The sequence below is a fragment of the Somniosus microcephalus genome, chromosome 7, assembly GCF_052327205.1.
Source record: "Somniosus microcephalus isolate GS21.2 chromosome 7, FLI_Smic_1.0, whole genome shotgun sequence".
Classification (NCBI taxonomy): domain Eukaryota; kingdom Metazoa; phylum Chordata; class Chondrichthyes; order Squaliformes; family Somniosidae; genus Somniosus; species Somniosus microcephalus.
In genome coordinates, this window is record NC_140993.1 from 40999834 (window position 1) to 41014801 (window position 14968).

Here is a 14968-nt window from a genome sequence, read left to right on the forward strand (position 1 = left end):
TGACAGCTGTGCTCTTATCACACGCTTCTCTAATTTCCCTTTTTATGCCTTCCCTCACCTCCATATTACTATTTGGAGGCCTATATATCACACCCACTAACGTTTTCCTCCCCTTGCTATTTCTCATTTCTACCCATACAGATTCCGTTTCATCCGAGTTAATATCCTTCCTTTCCATTGCATTAATCCCCTCCTTTACCAGCAATGCTACCCCACCTCCCCTACCTTTTTGCCGATCCTTCCTAAATATTGTATATCCCTGGATGTTAAGTTCCCAGCCTTGCCCACCCTGCAGCCACGTTTCTGTAATCCCAATCAAATCATACTTGTTTACCTCTATTTCCACAACTAATTCATCCACCTTGTTCCTAATGCTTCTAGCATTAAGATACAAAGCCTTCAGGCTTGCTTTTTTCACACTCTCATTATGAATTAGTTTGGCCCTTTGTGTTTCTCTCCTTTGCTTATTGCTTCTCACCTTTCTACCATCTATTTCTGACTTCATATGACTTCCCTCTTTTCCACTACCTAGGTTCCCATCCCCCTGCCAAATTAGTTTAAATCCTCCCGAACCGCCCTAGAAAATATTACCCCGAGGACATCGGCTCCCTCACAGTTCAGGTGTAGACCGTCCCCTTGGTACAGGTCACTCCTCCCCAAGAACTGGTTCCAATGCCTCAAGAATTTAAATCCCTCTCCCTTGCACCACTGCTCAAGCCACGTATTTAGCTTATCTATCTTACTCTCTCTAAACTTATTTGCTCGTGGCACTGGTAGCAATCCAGAGATTACTACCTTTGAGGTCCTACTTTTCAATTTAGCTCCTAACTCCCTAAATTCAGCTTGTAGGACCTCCTCCCTCTTTTTACCTACATCGTTGGTACCTACATGTACCACGACAACTGGCTGATCCCCCTCCCCCTTCAGAATGCTCTGCACCCGCTCCGAGACATCCTTGACCCTTGCACCAGGGAGGCAACATACCATCTTGGAGTCTCGGTCTCGGCCACAGAAACTCCTATCTATCCCCCTTACAATTGAATCCCCTATCACTATAGCCCTATCCCTCTTTTTCCCGCCCTTCTGTGCAGCAGAGCCAGTCATGGTGCCCTGAACCTGGCTGCTGGTGCCTTCCCCTGATAAGTCATCTCCCCCAACAGTACCCAAAACGGTAAACCTGTTTTGGAGGGAGATGACCGCAGGTGACTCCTGCACTACCTTCCTGCCTTTACCCTGCCTTTTGGTCACCCATTTACTGTCTGAGCTAGCCTTTACCTGCGGTGTGACCAACTCACTGAATGTGCTATCCACAACATCCTCAGCATCGCGTATGCTCCAGAGTGAGTCCATTCGCAGCTCCAGCGCCGCCATGCGGTCCACTAGGAGCTGCAGCTGGACACACTTCCTGCACACATAGTTGTCAGGGACAGTGTCCCTGATTTCCCACATGGCACAGGAGGAGCATGACACGGGTCTGAGCTGCCCTTCCATGACTTAACCCTTACAATACCTTTTTATTTACTACGATTTAGCTTAATTATTGAATTCTACTTAGAATAAGTTTGTGAAAGTACTCACCAACCAGTCACCTACCTGTTTTCTGGTGTTGTATTTTCACTGCCGCCTCCTGTCCTGGAACCTTTTCCACCTAGGTTAGGCTCCTGAAATAAAATAAATTGAACCTACCTTTTCAACTTCCCCTAACCCCTAAAAGGTTAGAGGAGGTGGAAGGGTGGGAGACACTACACTGTAGTGTTTCGGGTTTAGCAACAGCTCCACCTATATAAGAGTTACTGGCCTCCTGCTCTCCCGACTGCACCAGCTGCTCCCTGGTGACGCCACACACTGATTACTATTTACCCCTCTCCTCTGCTGTTGATTTGGTACGCCTCGCAACTGCCGCCGGTTTTTAAGCCGGGCTCCTCCTCGCTGCTCTCTGCTGCTCCGAGTGGTCGGGCCTCGCAACTGCCGCCGGTTTTTAAGCCGGGCTCCTCCTCGCTGCTCCCTTAGGTGTTTTATCGCATTGATCTTGTGCCCAGGCTAACACCTCCTCAGTACTGGCCTGTGACTGGAAGGCCAATACATCATCCATTGTGGGCGGCAAATCAATGGGTTTTGTGTTTTTAAGAACATAGGCTGACACCTGGGTACCTGTATCTGACAAAGCAGCACCTTTTGCAGCCCTGTCAGCCCTGTCATTGCCCAATGCAATTTGGTCCTGATTGCCTGTGTGTGCTTGACATTTAATAATAGCAATTTTACGTGGACACTGGACAGCACGTAAAAGATTGTCAACTTGTTCTGCATTCTTGATCGTTGAGCCTGCGGAGGTCAAGTAACCCCTAAATTTCCAGATCTGTCCATAATCATGGGCAACTCCAAAGGCATACCTTGAATCTGTATAAATATTAACAGTTTTGTCTGTGGCCAAGATACATGCTCTTGTGAGCGCGAATAGTTCTGCTTGTTGTGCTGAAAAGGAGTTTGGTAACGACACTGCCTCTACAGTTGAATTGTCCATCGTGATGGCGTAGCCAGTGCGGGAAGTACCTTTGTCATCTCGGAGGGCTGAGCCGTCGACGAAATATATTAAATCTGGATTTTCTAGCTGTGTTTCACTTAAGTCCACTCGGGGTTTGGTGACCAGCTGGGTTACCGTCTCACAGCAGTGGGGTGTGCCATCCTCAATGGTCGGGAGGAGCGTAGCTGGATTTAGGGTTGTGCATCGCTTTATGGTCAAGTTTGAATTGGACAGTAATTCTACCTTGTACCTAATGGTACGTGTTGTGTATGCACCTTTAAGAGAATAACTGGTCTCAGACTGCAGTACCGGCAGTGACCACCCCTGTATAAAAGGCGCTATTGAGCCTCTGTGTTTTTAGTTTCACTATAGACTTCCACCAGTAAAGACTTATTTTGTTCACTCCTGCTGTCCATGTCTCAATTATTCACGGACGTAACACTGGCGACGAGTAAGAAATGAACTTACCTGCAACTCGGCAGCACCTCAGATGACGTTATCGAAGGTCGAAGCCAGAAGAAAGAAAAAAAAAATCCAAAGAAACTCGAGAAACGGGCATCGACCGTGGGCAACCGCCCTCCAAATCGTCGGATTAAAAACTTGCAGGAGAGACTGTCTAGAGCCAGGCTTGGTTCCTCGGTCTGTGGGTTCCCAGCTAATCGGGCTGGTGGCAGGTAGTGCACTGATCCTTCCTGGGCTGCGGCGGGCTAGAGCTCGATCGGGTGGCTTTTCAACGGGGCCGGGCAGCGAGTCGGGAAGCAAAGAGAGAGAGAGAGGGTGGAGCACACAGTGCGTGGCCGGTGCTTCGAAGCCGGGCAGCGTTCGGACCTAAGAAGAGGGAGGGAAGTGTCCCAGCGGGTCCGCTCCACAACGGGAAAATAATAAAAGAAAAACATCAATATTAAACGCGCAAGAAACCGTGGAAAGCAGTGCTAACAACAGCGGGGAAGAAGGCAAAGCACGGGAGGCGCCATTTTGTTAAATCGGGGAAGAAGGCAAAGCGCGGGAGGAGCCATTTTATATTTGCAAGATGCCAAAGACTGGCTGTATCACTGCTTTTGATAATACAATAGAGGACTGGACCACGTATGTGGAAAGAGTCGAGGTATATTTTGAGGCAAACGAAATAGCGGAGGGGAAAAAGGCATCGATATTGCTAAACTTAATGGGCGCTAGAACGTACGGCCTATTGCGGGACCTGATTACTCCAGCCAAACCGAAGGCGAAGAGTTTTAACGAAATTGTTGCTGTCCTACAGGAACACTTAAACCCTGCACCGCTGTTGATAGCAGAAACATTTAAATTCCACAGGAGAACTCAGCACAAAGATGAGAGCAATGCTGAGTATCTTACAGAACTACGCAAGCTATCAAAGCACTGCCAGTTCGGAGCAGGACTGGCAGATACCCTACGGGACAAATTTGTCTGTGGACTCCTGAGTGAAGGAACACAGAAGAAGTTACTCTCAGAGAAAGAGCTGACGCGAGATAAGGCTTTCAGCGTGGCAGTATCGTATGAAGCAGCAGCCAGGGGAGCTGCAGAAATTCAACAAAAACCACAGGAATACGGCACCCACGAAATGACACGGGGATTTGCAAAATGTTATCGCTGCGGCAAAACTAACCATGACCAGAAGGACTGCTGGTCCAAAGACAAAATATGCAGGCAATGCGGGAAGATGGGACACATTGCATGAGTTTGCAGGTCTGGGAAGAAGACCAGCGACAACAAAAAGGCTACTAAGGAACCGTACAAGAAAGTACAAAAGATGACGGACAGTAGTTCCAAAGACCAGATGAGCGATAGTGAAACCGGGAACAGGAGACTAAGCTGTCTCAAACTTTACAATGTAATCGCAAAAGAGGATCACCGAACCATTTGGGTCACCCTCACGATAGCAGGGTCCCAAGTTAAAATGGAATTGGATACAGGATCAGCGCTAACCGTCATGAATCGACGAGACTACGAGCGGCTATTTTCACACATACCCTTGAGAGAGACATCCATCGTCTTGACGACGTATACGGGGCAAAAGGTATACCCCAGAGGAAAAATAAGGGTGCCTGTCGAATACAACGGCAAGAAAATACGGAAATTGTATCTCTACATACTGCCAAATGGTGGACCACCGTTATTGGGACGGGAATGGATCAGGAAGATAAACTTAGATTGGCATTCCATTCATGCAATGACGGTGGATGGTAAAAAAGATGAAGACGTCACTCCTGGACGATTGTCAACAATCTTAGCTAACGCCAAAGAGGTATTTCAACAAGAACTGGGCACGCTTAAAGGCGTAACCGCCTCGATAAAAATAGAAGAGAATGCAGTTCCCAAGTTTTTCAAACAAGACCGGTACCAAATGCAATTCGCCCAGCCGTCGAGGCAGAGCTGGAGAATCTGGAGAAGGCGGGCGTGTTGTCTAAGGTCGACTGGAGCGAGTGGGCGACACCCATCGTTCCGGTCATGAAGAAAATGTTAAGCAATAAGTCCGGAGAGCCAAGGAAGATTCGCATCTGTGGGGATTTCAAGGTAACGGTGAACCCAGTCCTTCACACAGTACAATATCCTCTTCCAAGGATAGAAGACATCTTCGCCTCACTGTCTGGAGGGAAGCATTTTACAAAAATTGACCTAGCACAAGCATATTTACAGATGGAGGTTGAAGAGTCCTCTAGGAAGTATCTCACGATAAACAATCACAAAGGTCTTTACCAGTATCATCGATTGGTATTCGGAGTAGCATCGGCTCCGGCGATATGGCAAAGAGCGATGGAACAAGTCCTGCAAGGGATTCCGGGGACTCAGTGTTACTTGGACGACATCCTTGTAACAGGTGAAGATGACAGTGAACACCTTAACAACCTAGAACAGGTGCTCACTAGACTACGGGAACATGGGCTGCGAGCCAACCGCCCCAAGTGCGAATTTTTTAAGAAACAGATATCGTATTGTGGCCACGTGATTGAAGAAGAGAGGTTACATAAGTCCCCTGACAAAATTGAAGCGGTTGTTAAGGCCCCAGTGCCTGAAAATGTGTCGCAACTGAGGTCATTCCTCAGATTGGTGAATTACTGTCATAAGTTTTTGCCGAATTTGTCGACAATTCTGCACCCGCTGAATGCCCTGCTACGAACGGGGGTAGCATGGAAATGGAGCAATGATTGTAAGCGTGCTTTTCAGAAAAGTAAGGACTTAATCACTTCAAGGGAAGTATTGGCTCACTACAACCCAGCACTGCCAATCAGGCTGGCGTGTGATGCGTCTCCCTACGGCATTGGGGCAGTACTGTCACATAAATTCCTTGATGGTTTAGAGAGGCCGATAGCTTTTGCGTCACGCTCGTTAACTTCTGCCGAGCGTAACTACACCCAGATTGACAGAGAGGCCCTCGGCCTAGTGTGGGGGGTGAAGAAGTTCAATCACTACCTGCACGGTCAAAAATTTACTCTACTAACCGATCATCAACCTCTTGTCTCCATTTTCAACCCTCAGAAGGGCGTACCGATAATGACAGCACAACGGCTGCAGAGATGGTCCCTTTTCCTAGGGGCACACCAATATGACATCGAGTACAAAGGAACTAAACAGCATGGAAATGCTGATGGATTGTCACGTCTACCGTTGCCGACGGTGGAAGAAGAAGACCTTGCAGTGGATCCAATGGAGTTATTCCACTCGACCATACTCGAATGTCTCCCTGTGACGAATGCAAACATAGAAAAGGAAACACGGAATGACCCGACACTATCACGGGTCTATGATTTAACGGTGAAGGGATGGCCAGCACATGGCGAACCACTGCTGCCAGCATTCTCGCCGAGAGGAGAACAGCTGTCAGTGTGCAGAGGAACCTTGATGTGTGGATCCAGAGTAGTAATTCCACCTAAGTTGACGGATAGATTGCTCAATGAGCTTCATGAGGGTCATCTGGGTGGGGTAAAAATGAAGAACTTAGCCAGAGCGTTTGTGTGGTGGCCGGGAATCGATAGAGAAATCGAAGAGATGACCAAGAGCTGTGCAGGATGCCAGAAGGTCCAAAACGCCCCACCACAAGCTCCTCTGCATCCATGGGAGTGGCCCTCATCTCCATGGCTAAGGATGCACATTGATTTTGCTGGTCCCTTCATGGACTCGATGTTTTTAATTGCGGTGGATGCACATTCAAAGTGGCCAGAGGTAATAAAAATGTCCTCAACCACCACAGAAAAAACTATCACAGTTTTACGAACCATATTCGCCAGGAATGGGCTGCCTGAACAGATTTGCTCTGACAATGGACCACAGTTTGTGTCTGAAGAGTTCCGGAGGTTCTTAAAGAACAATGGTGTTAAGCATTACACATCTGCCCCATATCATCCAGCCACTAATGGATTGGCCGAGAGGTTTGTCCAAACATTCAAGAAGGCTATCAAGGCAATGTGTAATGAAGATATACCTCTACAACACAAGGTGGACAACTTCTTGTTTGCCTACCGGAATGCGACACATGCGGTTACCAACCAAACTTCAGCCATGATGTTCTTCAATCGAAGACTACGATGCCACTTGGATTTGGTTCAGCCAAACGTCCGAAGAGATGTGGCGAACAGGCAGTTTCAGAATATGAATGAAAGGCCAACCAGGAGTTTTAAGATAGGTCAACCAGTCTTGGCCCGGGACTACCGCACTGAGAAATGGCAGCCAGGAACGATTTGTACACGACAAGGACCTCTCATGTATACCATGGACGTTGGGGAGAGCATTGTAAGACGCCATGCTGACCAGATTCTAGAGTCACTGGGAAATGTCAACTCCACACCACGATCTGATACACCTGGTAATGAAATCGACGTTCCAATTGCAGCTACCGCAGAACCGGTAATATTGGAAGCAGATGAACCAAACAACGACATTGATCCTGACTCAACATTGCCAGAAGAACCTGATACCCCAAAGAGGCGTTATCCAGACAGAATCAGGAAGCCTCCTCAAAGACTGAACTTATAATTGCTTAAACTTAACCAATGTATCTAGCAACAGTAATTGTGATTGTAATTAGTTATCATTTAGTTGTTAAATGAATGTTATGTACTGTTTATCTAAAAGGGGAGGAATTGTTGTGTATGTACCTTTAAGAGAATAACTGGTCTTAGACTGCAGTACCGGCAGTGACCACCCCTGTATAAAAGGCGCTATTGAGCCTCTGTGTTTTTAGTTTCACTATAGACTTCCACCAGTAAAGACTTATTTTGTTCACTCCTGCTGTCCATGTCTCAATTATTCACGGACGTAACAGTACGTGCTGATGTTAGGTGTTGAGTGGCATATTTGGTTAACAGCACCTCGACAGAGTGTGGGACATGTAGTACTGTATGATAATTTAGAGTCATGGTTTGTGCTTGTTGTACAGCATAGTAAGCGACGGCGAGTGCAGGCAAGCATCCCGGCAGACCGACTTCTTGTTGGTATTATAATGCCCTGGTCAAGTAAGGACTTGATTACTGGTTCAATGCCTTGTTCTGCTGCTTGGGAGAGAGGATATTGTGCCTTTCTTGGGAGTGGGACTGCAGGATTGAGGGTAACCTTGTAGGGTTGTGCAGTTAACATCTTTCCGACCTCATTGGGATGGCTAGGCCATACTTGCTTGGGGATTTGACTCAGAAGTTTCTCTACTTCTGGTAGGAGCGGGAAGTTATGGATGACCAACACCCTTGCCTCAAATTTGCCTTTGAACAGCAGGCTTGTCTGCAATTCCACCCCTTATCCCTGCTTTTCTTCATACTGGACCAAGGTACCCTGAGGCACTTGCCACTCTTTTTCTATTCCTAGTCCTCCCATTCTTTTAACCATTGGTCCCAAGTCCCTTGGTGCATGTCCTTGTGCCACCGCTAGGGTGCAATGTGGTTTACTGTCTTTTTCTTCAAACAGGTCCCATGCTTCCATGGGTAAAAGAACAGTGTCGGTTATGCCTTTGGGACCAATTAAAATTTTCCGAATTTTCAGCAAATATCTGTGTTGCAGAACAGGCTTATAATATCTTTTGTGGTATTTGTCCATTCCTGTCTCATCATAAAAGGCTGTGCAGTGGGGCTCTGTATGCCAATGGCCCAAATGCAATTCTTTCTGGTATTCGGACACCGATCTAAGGACAAATTGGAGGGAGCCTATAATAGTTGACAATGTTTTGTTAAGACCATCTTCACAAATCTGCCATGCGTATAGGACCGGGGACAATTTGATCTGTAGTGGGCGCATACCACATCTGTCTACGGGAACATGGACTTCAAGTCTTTTTTCAGAGCAAACAATCCTTGCCTTCATTTTGCATAATAAGTCTCTTCCTAATAAATTCACTGGTACTTCTTGAGACAGTAAAAAGGTATGTTGATTCCTGTAATTATCTACTTGCACATTGAGGGGTTCTGACCAAGTCATGGTCTGAGTAACTCCTGACAATCCGACGCAACTGGCACTACTGGCTGTACACGGAATTCCTTCTGCATATTGTTTTGTCAACACTGAATTGGTGGCTCCCGTATCTACCAGAAAAGGAATTTCTTTTCCCTCCATATTTATTATTAAGGTTGGCTCTTTTGTCATATTGGTTGAAACTGCAGGCAATCGTACTCGGGGCAATTGCTTTAGGCCAATCTGCAGGTCAGGTCCCAGGCGTCATGTTGAATAGGGTAAATTTAAACTTTGTCCACTTTGATTCTGGGTAGCATTTTGTGCTCCCCACTGGTTGTGGACTGAAAAATTTGCTTGAGGGCGGGTGTGAGCCTGCGCTTGGGTAGAACCGTTTCCCTGGGTAAATTCATTACCTTGTCCCCCAATTTGTTGTAATTGCCAGTTTTGACTTTCTTTCTACCACTTCTCCCTGGGTCCCTTTCTAAGAGACACCCCTCGAGACACGTTATTCGGTCTAGATTAAATGTACCATCCGGTGGGAATGGCCTTTTCCCCTTTTTGGTCCATTTTACCCATTTGGGTAAGTCATCTATTGATGTCTGACCACAATTCTGGAGCATGTAACAGGCAGGTGTGCCTTTTTCTGGTGTTTTACTTGCTCTGGCTCCCATTTTTATTGGTTGCGATCCCCTGATCACTTTTTACTCTTTACCAATTTAAGTGTTTCTAAGACCCAACCTCCCCTGTTGAATCCCCTGTTATGTTTTTTCCAAGAGCTCACAGACAATAGTAGCACAATAATACAAAGCTAAAAAAATATTACAGCGATGACAAAAATTGCAAAAACCCAGAGGGGTATACAGATCAAAATTCTTATACTCTAACTAAACAAATAGCCAATTCTCGGTCTGCGTTGTACGCCCCTACAGACTGAGTCCTTAACAGTAAAACTTATTAGTTTAAAATCCTGTCTTTCAAGGATAAGCGTCCCTTTTTTTTACTTTTCCTCTAGTTCAAGGATATCTCTCCCTTTCTTTCAAGGGTAATCGTTTCCTTCCTTCAAGAAACAGGGACCTCTACAGACGTCTGTTCTTACCTTCCTTTCAACAATCTGCCCGGCCTGTTTTCAGGGTTCAGGTTTTCGGAATCTGTCTCCCTTTTCTGTCAAGCTGAAAGAGGAAGTGATAACAAAAATTTCCAACTCAACCCTGAAATGAGTCTTAACAGATCGCAGTACTCCCGCCGAGACAAACAGACTACACTACTGTACTTGTCCAAGGAGGAACCCCTTTGGTGACTAAGCACCACTGATAACTGGCCAGTTAGGGTCCGTTCTTAAAGAGTCATCGTGTTTTTGTCTGTTTACTCACTGGTAGGTAGTAAGTGATCTCGGTGGAACCTCCAAGTTTTACTGTCGAAATCTCGACTCCGAGTAAGACTCTAAAACACAAGCAGTACCGTCAGATTGTTAGTTTAATTTTTACTTGTACAAGGGGAGAGCTGCCTGGACAAGGGCTAGGCCAACATCTCCACCGAACATCAGTGAATGCAGCATATTTATACACTCAAACAAGCAAGCGTTCCATAAATCATGTGTAATGGTATTGTATCATTTTAAACACATTAAGAGTTTGCACAAGGACAATCAAAAGGTCAGCAGGACAGAAATATCTCCAGACAAGGTTAGTTAATCATATATTCTATCAGGAGTTTCTGTCTGAATCTTGTTACCAAAATGGTTTACTTACTCATGTCTGATCATCTTGTTACCAAGATGATTAGCTTACTCAATAGTTTTGCTTCTTTGTCTAGCGACAATCATTAATAGTTTATCTATTCTATAGCCTTATGCCTCCCTTGTGCTAGTGAGTCAATTATAGCTGTTATCACATCCTCAATGTGGGTGGGTATTATGAAAGATCTCTTGGTCCTGGACACGTTGTGACACATTTACTTTTTCTTGCTTTAGCTACAACCTAAGCAAGTTTGTTCTTTTACTTGGCCATTTTATTCTACCCAGCATGCTAAGTATAATGTCAATTTCCACATATGAAGACATTGAAGTACTGTATTAGGGTAGACAATTCCCCAACACAGTAAATTCAGACCGAACCAACTCATGGACGCTGGAGTTCGAGGTCTCTATTGCATCAAGCATCAAATTCCCCAGAGAACCCACAGCTGTGCACAGGAATTCTGTTAAGGAAAGCTGTTCAAGGGTGGATTGCAGTTCTTTGAAGCCATTACTGCACAGATGCTGGCTGTCTTGCAGGGTGTTTTGGACACTCTCAACTGACAGTGCCCAGAAAATGACATTCTTTTATAGGAATTCCTGATGGCGCCAATCCCAGAACTCAGCAAGCAAAGGTGGCCTGGAGCTGAACCTCTGGCCTATCGCTTCCTGTCCCTTTTACATAGAAATACATAGAAATTGCAACATGGAAACAGGCTATTCAAGCCAACCAGTCTGCATTGGTGTTTGCCCTGCACACAAGCAATTTGTGTTTTCTAATTAATAGTTGTCATCGTTCCAAACTGCACTTTGCCTCCTATCTTCAAATAAAGATTATATGACAAGTAGATTGCAGAAGACGCATTGCGCATCATCTCATAGTTTAATTTCATCCAAGGATAAGCTCTGTTCTGGTAAACTATTCATACAGTGAATGTCTGAACACTTAATTCTTAATAGCCCTAATTTCCCAGGGCTGTCATTAGCATCTGCAAGGAAACATAAAAGGTGTAGGCAAAAAAGTTGCCTATTAGTTAACGTATCACTGCTCTGCATAATTAAGAGTGAAGTGTACGTTTAAATAATTAATTACAGTTTAAAGCTTTTAATTCCCTTTGCGAGCACACTGAAAATCAAGGAAGTTAAACAAGATTTTAGCTAAAATGCATTGACTTTCTTCTGTATGTCAAATAATAGTACTAGGGAAAATTAGGATTGGACAAGCAGGTCACCTTGGGCTCTTATGAGGTTTTAATACTCTTCTTTTAATTACATTTCTGGAAACGTGACATTAGAAACTTAAGATTATAACATAAAGTTACAAAACATGCAGTTTTCACAGAATATTAGCGACCAGTGTGAGTGTGTGAGAATATAACTCAGATTTTGTGCAAATTTGTATGATGCACAGTGTGTATGCACAACTGGTTTCTGCTCAAATTAAAACGGAAACCCTTTTCCATGATGGCAGTGTCTGCCTCCATTCCTGTTCATGTTACTGTTTCAACATTACTTGTTTGTCCTCGCTTGCTTTTTTAATTAATTCTTGAGATGTGGGTGTCGCTGGCAAGGCCAGCATTTATTGCCCATCCGTAACTGCCCTTGAGAAGGTGGTAGTGGGCCTTCTTCTTGAACCGCTGCAGTCCGTGTGGTGAAGGTGCTCCCACAGTGCTGTTAGGGAGGGAGTCCCAGGATTTTGACCCAGCAACGATGAAGGAACGGCAATATATTTCAGTATGGTGCATAACTTGCAGGGGAATTTGGAGATGATGGTGTTCCCATGCATCTACTGCCCTTGTCCTTCTATGGGGGTGGACGTTGTGGATTTGGGAGGTGCTGTCGAAGAAGCCTTGGTGAGTTGCTGTAGTGAATCCTGTAGATGGTGCACAATGCAGCCATGCTATGCTGATGGTGGAGGGAGTGGATAATTAAGCCAGTGGATGAGGTACCAATCAAGCAGATTACATTGTCCTGGATGGTGTCGAGCTTCTTGAGTGTTGATAGAGCTGCGCCCATCCTGACAAGTAGAGAGTATTCCATCACAATCCTAACTTGTACCTTGTAGGTGTGGAAAGGCTTTGGGGAGTAAGAGGTGAGACACTCACCGCAGAATATCAAGCCTCTCGCCTGATGTAGTAGCTACAGTATTTATATGGCTGGTCTTACAACTTCGTCTACTAATATCTAGGCTTGAGTATTCTCCATTCCACAATGACACAGATTTCCTCACAACCTGCAAACTATTTGCAAGATGCAGAGACTGATCTGATGCAGTGCCCACAACCCACTTCTGGGAATTAATTCATATGATACCTCTTCAAGTGAGCATTCAGGATAGAGTAGCCATGTAAGAAATCCCAGATCTGTCAGTCTGCGGATCACTACAGAGCACTTTAAGTACCTCACACTACTATCTTCTCCCTTTTCTCATCAAACTGTTACAGCCCTGGATTTAATCCCCCAAAATTCAGCACAGAATATGTAAAAGCTGGTAACTGGGAGCTGCAATGTCGCCGAAGCCCTTTGGCGATCTCCCCTCAGCCTTGCTGACTGATGGCGAAATGCTTGGAAGAACTGCGACATACGGAAAGGATTCCTTATAGAGGACCCCACGGTACAGCCTGAAGGATCAAACCTACCTCGCAAAGAGTGGACAACCATCAACCGCCTCAGAACTGGTCATGGTAGATGCTGCCACCTTCTCCATAGATGGAAGATTAAAGCATCCCCATTATGCGACTGTGGAGCTCCTGATCAGACCCTGGAGCACATCATTGAGCACTGCCCTCAGAGGAAATTCGCAGGCAGCCTACAAGATACCCACGCTGTTACACCAGAAGCTTTGGCCTGGATATCTGACTTAGATATTGATATTAGATTTGCTTTGCGACTACCATACGAAAGAAGAAGACTGGGAGCTTTCTTTCATTTCTCTTGCCTCCTGAAGGCACTGAGGTCTGCTGAGGTACCACAGATGCCACGTCCTGGGGTGCCTCATCCAAGTGGCCACTTGTCTGACATGCGCTTAGGTAATCAGTCAACAAGTTACTGGTCCATGTAAGGGAGGGGAAGGAGTTGTCACAGCCGATCCTGAACGTCCAAGGATTAGGATACTCGGGTACCCTTGTTGATTTTAATTCATAGGCACTGACACTCATTGGAGTATCCTAGTAATTCCTTTATTGAGAACAGCTGTCTCCTCACAGACCAGTAACTGAACCTGTGATCTTCTTCTGGACTGTATTGCTGAGGTCTACACTGGACAGTGCACTTCCCAACTGAGGCACTGGAGAGACCCTTAAAGCTATTTGTACACGAAACATACATTATTCAATTGTGAGCCCTGTTCCTATAAAGGAAAAGGAATAAATGTTACCAAGTGTTCTCAAACATCAGCTACAAGAAGATGATGGACATACAATACATTTAGCACTGAACATGTACAAGGGTTGTCAGTGATACACACGTGAGCCATACATTACTAGATATGAGCAAATTACTCAGGTTTATATATTTATTTCATGCGCTATTCAGTACAATGAACACAGCAAGTTTTTAAGCATTATTTGATTTTGTGTGAGAGCTACCATGCCCCCAGAGACTTTGTAATCTTTTTCAAAATAGTCAGTGTGACACCCATGTAAAAAGTGTCTGTTTATAAAGATCCATCAATGTTGATGGATTATAAATATCGTTGCTGCAGCAAGTTATTTTGATTCAGAAAAATCAAGCAAAAGAAAGTGGTGCTGTCACTCACAATGACACCAGAGCTCACAACATGTTTCACTTTACAAAAAAACAAGGACTTTGTCCATTATGATTGGCAGTCAGTCCGATTTTAAATCTTGAACAATCATCAAACAAAAATTACTGCAAAAAATTAACTTAATGGACATTCACCTGTGCTAGTGGTGCATCGTGGAGGTCAACGGTCAAATGCATCCATCTTTTAAACTATCATTACGCTGCACACAAAAAAAGACCATCACAGCTCTTAAAATTTCATTGGATTTTTAGGTATTGGATTTTCAGTCCCTTTGTGAAGTTCTTAGCTTTGTGGAGATTTTTTTTTAAAATTAAGGAGCTTTGGAACAACTCACTATTAAGTTATTCATCTGTCTTTGTACTTTAGTGCTTAATATCTTGAACTGAAAAATTACCTGAGTGTGAGTTGCAAATTGGGTTCTGCCATAGATACCTTCTTGGGTTTGGTGACATCAGTCAGTCCTATAAGCAGTCTGAGCACCTCATTATATGAGAGTTGGCTCACACTGCCCTATATCTATCTCTATGATAGCGTAACCAGGGGCTGTAATAATAGGACC